Raw genomic sequence first — 9,175 nt, forward strand, 5'->3', positions numbered from 1 at the left:
ATTCACGGAAGATTGTTTTGCTATTCTTTGAGGGGTGGATTTTTTTCCCGTTTTCATTTTATTTTGCTTTCTATCTCACTCTATTTAGAATTATGACATGAGATAGCAACAGTGCCCTCTCCTATCCCTCTACTCTTTTCCCCTAAAGCCCATCTAAAATGTTGTTATGTGTTTTGGCAAACAGCCTTCTTTCTGCTGTTTATTTGAAATGTGTATACGATTCATTATAAATTACCCTTCGAGTCTGACCCTTGTGCTGACCTGATGCTCCCATCAGAGGCTCTGCTTTCATTGCTGACACCAAAGTGCCTTCAGGATTGGGGCTTTAACATGCTGATGCCTGCTGGGACTCAACACAGGGAGCAATTACTTTAAATGTATGAGATTAACTTACAGACAAAAGGCCAAGAATAAAAGCTAAATCCTTACACTTCAGTGATCAGATCTAACCATCCAGAGCCCGACCCCAGTTGACCCATGGCGACTTACACAAATAGCCAGTTTCATGAAAAGCAATTGACGCTGTAAAGTTTATTACTCAACCAGATAAAGATGTCTCCTGTCTACCCTGATATGAGTCCACCCAGGAGCCTCTCTGTTGATGTTAAGCTGCCCACCCCCACTCCATCACCTGCTCTCAGCTCCACAGTCTTCTCTCCCGGGTCTCACTCACTGCTCTCTTAAGTGTATGTCAATACATCCTCTTTGTCTGATGTGTGACTTAGTATAAGTTCTTTTTTGACCAGCCTTTTGTGTGTCATTTCACAAAGGAGTTAATAGTCTCCTGTGAATATTTTCTCCATGTTTTGTACTTACTAGGGACCCAAAGGGGTATGACTACATTGGTGCCCCTGTTCATATGGAAACCTATACTGTAGTGGCTCTCAGCTTTCCTAATGCTGAGACCCTTTAATATGGTTCTTAATGTTGTGGTTACCTCCAACCACATTCATTGCTACTTCATGACTCTAAGTTTGCTACTGTTGTCAACTGTAATGGAAAAATGTTGGAGAGAGGTTTGCCAAAGAGATCAACTCACTAACTTGCTGTTCCCACCTTTCCACGCCTCAGGCCTGAGAGGCAGCTGTCGTTCGTTCGTGTGTGCGTGTGTGCATGCATGCATGTGTGTGTGTGTGTGTGTGTGTGTGTGTGCCTGTGTGTGTTGTGTGGGTATTTTTAAATAGATGAGCACTTTTATGGGCTGCTTAGTCAATCTCCACCCTCTATTCTCCAATCACATTTTCTAAATTCATATTTTAAGCATAATGAAACAATTGCAATACAAAATAAATCAACCTAAAAAATGTTTAATTATAATAAGTGTTCAGTACCAAAATTCCAAGGGAGATCATTTACAGCCATAAATTTGCTAAGTAAATGACAAATGTCCCACCAACCTGCAAATCACACTAAAATGTGCTAGGAACTAGATTGCTAACACACACACACACACACACACACACACACACACACACACACACATCAGTGAGCAGTGTGTGTTCTCAGGGAAGGGAGAGGCTTCAAGTCGCTCTGCAGAAGCTGTTTACTGGCATTTCCTGAGATGCAACAGTAGCTGTAGATGGTTGTGATGTTTAGTGTTGATTGACAGGCTCTAGGGTCCTCTGGAAGATGGCCTCTGGGAGGGCCCTTGGGGATTACGCTGATCATCTTAGTTCACGTGAGAAGATCATTTCTATCATAACACGCATGCATGATGTGGGGTGGGTGGCATGTGGTCCAGCATGTTAGAGGACAGCTTTGGAGAATCTGTTCTCCCCCTCTACCTTTGTAAGGATTCACGGATTCCACTCCCATCGCCAGGCTTGCATGACAAGCGCCTCTACCCACTGAGCCACCTTGCCAGCTCAGTTGTGAGCAGGACCATTCCCTGAGCAAGGGATCCTGGGAAAATGGAACTGAGCAAGCACTTGTCACTCTGCCACAAGACTGTAGGTGGCATGTGACCTGTCACTCTGCCTCAAGACTGCAGGTGGCATGTGACCAGCTGTCTGAAGTCCCTGCTACTGCAGCTTCTTTTATGGTGGGCATGAGCCTGGAACAGCAAACCAGAAAAAGACACTCTTTCTCCAGTAAGTTCCTTTTATCTGAGCATTTTATCCACTGCAACGGGGAAAAGCCTAAGATAATACAATCGGGATATGGAAATCCAGCTCAATTATGAACACTGAAACTGTTATAAACTTTCACAGATGTTTTATTTTTAAATAAAATATACTTTGTTAAGCCATAGAAGTAAAGTAAGGAATTAAAAATCAAGCAAAATCAATAAAACTATATATATTTAATCTATGGAGGATAGGAGCCAATTTTTCCAGTTGAAATTTAATATTTTTTATTTACTTTCAATTTTAGCCTCAAAAAAATGAATCATATTTTTGTCATAAGCAAGCAGAAGGTAGCAAGGCAATCCTAGTGCAAAGTGACAGATGTTTGAGATACTATGCAACTTAAAATGAAATGTCATGCAAAATGCAAAATGGATACAGCAATGCATATGCATGCATTTATGAATATGCAAATATATGTATGTGTATATGTGTTTACATCTTTAAGCTAGTGTTTACAAATAGATGAATGTATTGTTTTACCAGATAGAATATTAAAATGGTATTTCATATTTTATTTTGTTTTATTCATCCCATTACTGGGACATGTAGAGATGAAGCTAGGAGAAGGGTGGGGTTTGCTGGCCACCAGCCCAGCCTAACTCCACCCACCCCATCCCCAAGATAAGGCAGGGCAACTTAAAGTAGAATAACAGTGTCCTTCTCTGGACCCCATTTGTATACATGTCCCTGCCCCCCCATATATATATATATATATATATATATATATATATATATATATATATACACACACACACACAAGTGTATGCACATATACTACACACACACAAGTTTACCACACACATTCACCACATACATACACATACACACACAAACTCATGCACACTCACAGAAGTATACCACACACACACACACTCAAAGGTACACTGCATATGCATCTACCACATTCACCTGCATGCACATAGAAAGCCTGAAAAAGAACATAATAAACATTAAAAAAAAATAGAATGCAATGTCAAAGCTTCTGAGGGCTACGGGTTGAATAAAGGGTAGATAAACTATAGGGTCATACTGTATAAAGAACGGGTCACCCCCAGGAGGCCAGTCACAGACATGGTGAGAAATGTAGCCGTCCAAGGCAAAGAGAGAAGGAGAGAGACAGGGAAGACATAAGTGCAGGGTGATGGAGGCCGGGTGAGAAGAGTACATGCAGCCTCCAGGCTGTCAGGGTGGCCCATCAACAAGTTGTAGCTCTGATGGCAGATGCCTGCAAATGGAAAAGAGAACCTGTACTCATCGGGCATGCGCACTCACCCAGCCCAGGAGTGAGCGAACAGGTGCTCATCGGGCATGCGCACCCACCCAGCCCAGGAGTGAGAGAACAGGTACTCATGGGGCATGCGCACCCACCCAGCCCGGGAGTGAGAGAACAGGTACTCATCGGGCATGCGCACCCACCCAGCCCAGGAGTGAGAGAACAGGTACTCATGGGGCATGCGCACCCACCCAGCCCAGGAGTGAGAGAACAGGTACTCATCGGGCATGCGCACCCACCCAGCTTCGGCTTGATGAAACTCCCTCAGGGAGGTGGGATGAAGTTCTGCAATGGGCAGTGTCCAAGACATCTTCCTGCCTTCTCTTACAAGTCAGCTCACTCAGCTTCTGCTCTTCTGTCCCTTCCAGATACAGTCGTCATCCATAAGACTTAAAGGAAAACCAGTGAGCGCATGTCGCGTTTGTGTCCCCGCCTCCGGGACCACAGGATATCGAGGCCTTAATTCTCATTAGGGTTCTTGTCCGTCAACCACCCTAGACCTTAAAGGGCCTTCCAGACTGCTGCCACGCCGTGCCTAACTCTCTTCTGTTTGCAAAGGCCCGAGAGAAAACGGCTTTCCCTGAGAACCAAGAGCTACCCCTGAGACCCCTCACTTACTCTGACCCTTGGCTAGGGGGCCATGATTCTTTCGACCTGGTGAGATCAAGGCTGATTGCCAGAAAATTCCATCAGAGAGATGAAGGTGTGTGATGTTTTCATGGAACAAAGTCCAGCCGCGAGGGATGGATACAAGTGAGGGGAAGGAGCCCTCAGTAAAGCCTAAAGTCACTTCCTGGAAACCATGTGATTAAACTGACCAAGGCCATCCGCAACCCAGTCACCCCTGCTGCCTATCTGCTGACCTCCAACCCTGGACCTCACCTCTGTGACAGTCCTATGCGATATATTTTAATTCTTGCCTGTGCTTAAACATTGATCATCAGGTACCTCCTCATGATGGTTCATGAGATGAGAATTCTGCAGTTACCGTTGAAAATTTTTATGGCCATCCTTTGCAGAGGAATTGATCACACAGTGGTTTACTGGCTAGGAAGACGGATGAATTGTGATACCCAAGCCTCAGTGTCAGGAGCTCAGGGAGGCTGTGATTTAATGCGATGCTGTTGGATGCCAGCCAGCCACCCAGTGTCCTGCTCAATCCAGAAGATAAAATATACAGCTTACCTGGCCAGAGGCTGTCTTTTCCCCATCAATGTTGTCTGTGACTGCAGGACATCGAGTCCCACTGAGTTCTCATTTCCCACTTAGGATGTCCTCCAAAGCACACGGGCTGACTTTGACCTACAAGTGAGAGAGCAATGACAGATGCTATTTAAATGTATACCGGTCTTTAAATAAACAAAGAAAAAGGCCTATTTCACCAGCAAAGAGTTGTAGAGGAAGATATTAAATGGCTCTGTTGATTTATCACTCATCAGTTCCCCAGGAGGGCATCAAAGGAGGGCAAACACCAGAGTCACGGTGTTAAAGCAGCAGTAGAGGCCCAATAAGGAAAAACTCCTGGTAAAGAGAATAGGATCTCTGGCCTGGGCAGAGATCTAATAATATTCCAGCTAAACAGGGTCCCCAGCCTGGCTAAAGGGGCCACCCCTAAGAAGGTATGTTCACCTCAAGCCATGTTAAAGAAATGGATGGAATAATTAGCCCTTTAATGGATACTATTCTATTCCTTCCCAGAACTCCTACAACCCCACCCTGCCCACAGCCCAGCCTCTAGGAGCGGAGCCAACCAGAGGTTCTGCTGCCTCTGCCCAAACACCCTTCTGAGTGAGGACTCAAAACGGTGCAACATTTTTCTTTCTTGTTTTCTATCTCTTTCACGTGCTGACCAGAATCTAAGTTTGTTTTTTCAAGTACTTTGAGCTTCTTTCCTCAGCCCCTGTCCCCAAAATGTGGCTATCTTCAGCCATGTGGTGTGCCTCCGTGCTGATAACTCACACACCGTGGCCTTTTCCTTCCCTCCCCCATTCTCCTCCTCTGGGCAGCTGCTGATAGTTAAGGCATGCCTACTCTGTTGCCATTGTTTGTTTGTTTGCTTGCTTGCTTGCTTGTTTTGTTTTTACCCTTTAAACTTCTGCTTGCTCCATTCATGAATTCTTATATTAACGAGAATAAGAAAGACAGGAAGGGACCCTGATTTCCCCAGGATCAGTAGGAGTCCGGGGATTTCTGTGTGGGAGACGCCCTCGGCTTCTCAGACTGGACAATTAACAAATGCACGCTGTTCGCTGGGTTCGCTCAGTCTAGGTGGTTTCCGTTTTCCACTTGTATGACAACTGCAGATTTCTGGAATCAGAGCATCGTGAAGGAATTACCAACCTGTGTCCCCTCTCCGGCAATTTTCTCGATGATCTGACTTCTCAATCGTGAGCCCTTTACTTCTCGTTCCCGTGTTTACATATCTGTTCAAATCCCGGTGATTAAAAAGGAGCTGTCAAGGTTGATGGTCCTAAAATAAGACGCAAGTGCTCATCTTTAATGTACATATTAACATTGATGGCTCCACTTCCTAATCCTCGCTGAACCTTCAAGGAAAGAGACGGAAACACATCAACGAAGTGAGATTTTTTTTATTCTTAAGAAAAAAGGAGGACAATCTCAAAAAATAAAAATAAAAATAAATAAAAAAGAAAAGGGAGATTAACAGTATGTAGATCAATCTGCAATGGAAAACTACTCCAAAGGGCAGGCAGGCATCCATATTTAAATTCAGCAGGTAAACAACCAAATGACTAAGAGATTAAAGTAGAAAGATGGCTTGCTGGGGAGAAGGGTTTCAGAGTAAGGTGGTAAAAATCACCAAAATTCAGTATATGAAATTACCAACGTCTTATTTAAGAACTTTAACTGAGGGCTAAAGTGTAGTGACACCACTTAAACTGCCTCCGATAACTTACATGAGAAGACAACAGTAGTCTATCACACCAAGAAGTATTAGGCAGGTTAGAAGGCTCAGCTGGTAGGAGTTGTCACCAAGCCTGAATATCTGAGCTTCATGCCAGGGGCTCATGTGGTTGAAGGAGAGAAGTGACTCCTGAAAGTTGTCCCCTGAGCACCACACACAAGTCCCAACACCCATGTCCCACCCCTCAAGATAAATGTAACAAAAAGAAATAATAATAAAAAAAAGTGTTGTAGGCGGGTTTTTTAGTCATTTTACTCACTATGACTAATCTTTGAAATAACTAATATATCCTCGGCTGTGTCTTTAAATACACAAAAGAGGTCCTGGTGGCACAATCTTCAAACAATTCCACACACATTCAGTCACCAGAAAAATTATGGTAAAACATGCTCTTGACGTTCTGTTATTTGTTTAATAAAAAGCAACCTTGTACTTAAAAGAATTATATGAGATTTATGCATTCCTCTTTTTAACATGCTATGAATAAACTCTATAAATAAAAGCAATTAAAGCAAGTGTTTCTGATATAGTGCCAGTGTGACAGAGATGGGCCAGAGGTGGGAGCTACTCAGCTGCAGGGCTGCTGTACTGCCCAGCACACAGTTGGATGGTGCACTAAACCTGGCCATGTGTGAACCGTTCAATTTTACCTCTGATAGAAATCAAAGCCAGAAGGATCCAGTCGGGGTTATGACAGCTATTTAATCCATCAAGCACGACACGGCTGGTAACTTTCCCCCAGAAAGCGGTGGTTTTGTAAAGAGCCCAGTAAGGCATATCTACCTCGTGTAAGCAAAGGTTACGCCGGCAGCCTTCTCTCTGAGAACCCAGGCCGTTACATCCTGGATGCTCTTTCAGAAGCTGGAGTTGGATTGCAGGACCTACACTCTCAGTCGCTGTTGGAAGGTAAAGCAGGCAAGGTTCAAAGCTATTTGGGTTGTTAGTTCCGAGCTGCTCAAAATTCCTTTGTAATTAGAAATTAGATCACCTTTGGTCTCAGAAGCATGTGCCTGGAAAATAAAGCCAGGATTCCCTCCAGGCAGATTCTGAACCCCAGCAAAGTTCTTAGAAGAAATGTAAAACTATCTTGCTTTGATTCATGAGAGTTGATGACTTTTTCCTCGGGAGTGATGAATTATTTAGAAGAGCCCTGATGGCAGGGACTCAATAGCCAAGTGAGAGTTCGGTTTCTGGGTGGGAGCAGTTAAACTGTATCCAGGGCTTAGGGACTATCAGTTAAGGTGTTTTGGCAATCAAGCTACCTGTGGCTTTTCAGAGGGATCTGTCCACCATAGACAGATGCTTTGAGGACTCCCCCACAGTCTCATCTGGGCTGGTAAGTGCACGGGAGGTGCTGTCCTGTGGTTCCCTTAGGCAAGATATCCATTCCCTCATATCCCTGATATGTGCGCAGAAGAACCAGTCAGGTTCTCTCTTAAACCACAAAAAGACCGTATCAGTTCAGTCTCTACTCAGAGACAGTTGATAGATATCTGGTTATTATAAATTATTCTACAAACTACCCTCCAGTAGGAGGGTGCACACACTCACATGACCCAATGAGGTTCCCCCACAGTCCTTTCCTCAGGTTAGATAACAAAACAAGGTGGCTAAACACTCAACTCCGAGGTCTAGTCTCAGTGTTTAGAATCACTGTTGGATGAGACCAGGGTGGAAAGTTTGGCTTTGGTGGTTGCTCAGGCACCAAGGAGTTGGAAGAGAAGGCTCACTTAAAAACCAACCAAACAAACAAACAAAACCTCCCGAGTTTTGCACACAGGGCCTATTTTTATTTTTAATTATTTATTTTTGTTTATAGTAATCACCATTATTATATAATTATATATCATATTAGTATTATGTGATACTAATTGCGTTAGTGGAGGGGAGCATGCCATGGCATGCACTTGGAAATCAGAGGATTTTCTGAGAGTAAATCATTTCCTTCCACCATGGAGTCTGGGGATCAAATTCAAATCATGAGGTCTCTACCCATTGAGCCATCTTTCTGGCCCATGAGTTGCTTTTATTATAGCAAGTGCTCTCCAAACAAGCCCAAGGCTGTTGTTTCTTTTTTTAATTATTATTATCATCATCATCATCATTATTATATTGTATGTGTATAGATGTTTTGCCTGCATAAATATCTATGTACCATTTGCCGAGATGAGAAAAGGGCATTGGATCCTCTGGAACTAGAATCACAGATGGTTGCAAGCCACCAAGTAGGCACTGGAAAACAAACAAACAACAAACAAACAAACAAAAACCAATCAGAGTCCTCTGGAAGGGCATCCAGAGCTCTTAACCACTGACCCGTCACTTCAGCCCCCAGGCTCCAACCCATAGCATTCAATCTCTGTACCGAACCTTGCCCTCTGTTCTGCTCCTCAACACCTTTAGATGCTTGCCTTACATCTTCCCAGCCTCGCTGGCCTCCAGACAGCCGTCTGCCCCACAGGCCTTACCACAGAAGCTAGTGTGATCCAAGGCGTTTAGTCTATTTCGTTGATGTCGAATTAGCACGCCATTGCATGGCAGTCTGTGAAAACTGTTCTGTGTGGCCATGAGGTTATCCCAAGAATGAGCTAAGCCCAATCCACACATGGATGCACCAAAACTTGTTAGACTATAACAGAGTCATGCCTTGAAGAGAGAAAAGGCCCCTAAGCTGTATGCAGTCAGGAGTAAGGGAACCCGACTAAAGAGAGCTGGGGTGGGGGCAGGGAAGAGATCTCCTTTCTCCTGGAAATCACCTCCTGAGTTCACAGGCATGGGACTTGTGAATTGACCACTCACCAGTGACTGGTGTGGCAACTTAAAGTGGGGGGAGGGGAGGTGTTCATA

The 9,175-nt window shown here is 44.1% G+C and overlaps 1 long non-coding RNA gene across 5 annotated transcripts; it reads right to left on the bottom strand.

The window, feature by feature from the left end:
- Positions 1-2,936: 2,936 nt before the first annotated feature.
- Gm36062 lies at positions 2,937-6,765 on the bottom strand. Of its 5 annotated transcripts, none has more exons than XR_378562.4 (4): positions 5,032-6,765; positions 4,588-4,704; positions 3,642-3,791; positions 2,937-3,354 (listed from the first exon to the last, which is right to left on the bottom strand). It is a non-coding gene; the product is annotated as a predicted gene, 36062 (long non-coding RNA). The 5 variants fall into 5 exon arrangements; XR_378563.4 differs by having other exon boundaries at positions 5,281-5,350; XR_378561.4 differs by having other exon boundaries at positions 5,154-5,276.
- Positions 6,766-9,175: the final 2,410 nt, after the last annotated feature.

The sequence above is a fragment of the Mus musculus genome, chromosome 7 (genome assembly GCF_000001635.26).
Source record: "Mus musculus strain C57BL/6J chromosome 7, GRCm38.p6 C57BL/6J".
In the NCBI taxonomy this organism is placed as follows: Eukaryota; Metazoa; Chordata; class Mammalia; order Rodentia; family Muridae; genus Mus; species Mus musculus.